Genomic DNA, 755 nt, shown 5'->3' on the forward strand with positions numbered 1-755 from the left:
AAGTAATGCGCTACCAAATATATGCTGGCACCAGATTACTGATGTCTCTCGGTCCTAATACATTACGTATACCACACCGTGCATCGATCGACGGCGATACATGCGACTGTGTTCACATTCCTCATGGTCTGAATTTTGGTTCTGTAATAATGCTCTCGTTGCTCTACTATATAGCCCCTCGATCTCTATTGATGTACATGTATTGTACTACCGGCTAAGCTTGTGCCAGCTATGAATATCAAATTTCCACGATTCGATTGTACCAGTTGACAGGTAGCACATGAGATGCATATTGTACGATCAGTCATTCTAAAGGCGCAAGATTCATGATACGTAGGCACATATGCGTGAACTAAGGTAAACATGGAGAGAGGATCTTGAATTAACAATTAGGTAATATAAATTTTGACTAAATGATGGACCGCATGACAGCAAAATGAGGGTAACCTATGAACAAATCTATAACTGGATGGTTAGGAGGATAGTGATATCCCCAACACATCAAAGTTCAAATTCTGGTGCTTGCATTTTCCTGGATTTCTCGCCGCCGGTAACTCCAATCTGTTGCCGCACTCCACCATGTGGCACGGGATGTGGAGCTCGGGCCGCCGCGCCGGGGGTCGGGATTACCCCGAGCCGCAGCGGTGCGTCCAAGCTGACGGCGCGAGGAAGTGAGCCACCCGGAAGTACATGAACCGCGGCCTAGAGCCGCTGCCGTCGCTCCTCCGCCGCGAGACGAAGGAGTACGACCGTAG

At 48.5% G+C, this 755-nt stretch overlaps 1 pseudogene; it reads left to right on the top strand.

Annotated features, from left to right (window-relative positions):
- The first annotated feature begins 579 nt into the window (after nucleotides 1–579).
- Nucleotides 580–755, top strand: part of LOC119358269 — a 28,517-nt pseudogene continuing 28,341 nt past the window's right edge.

This window comes from Triticum dicoccoides, chromosome 2A (genome assembly GCF_002162155.2).
Source record: "Triticum dicoccoides isolate Atlit2015 ecotype Zavitan chromosome 2A, WEW_v2.0, whole genome shotgun sequence".
Taxonomy (NCBI): domain Eukaryota; kingdom Viridiplantae; phylum Streptophyta; class Magnoliopsida; order Poales; family Poaceae; genus Triticum; species Triticum dicoccoides.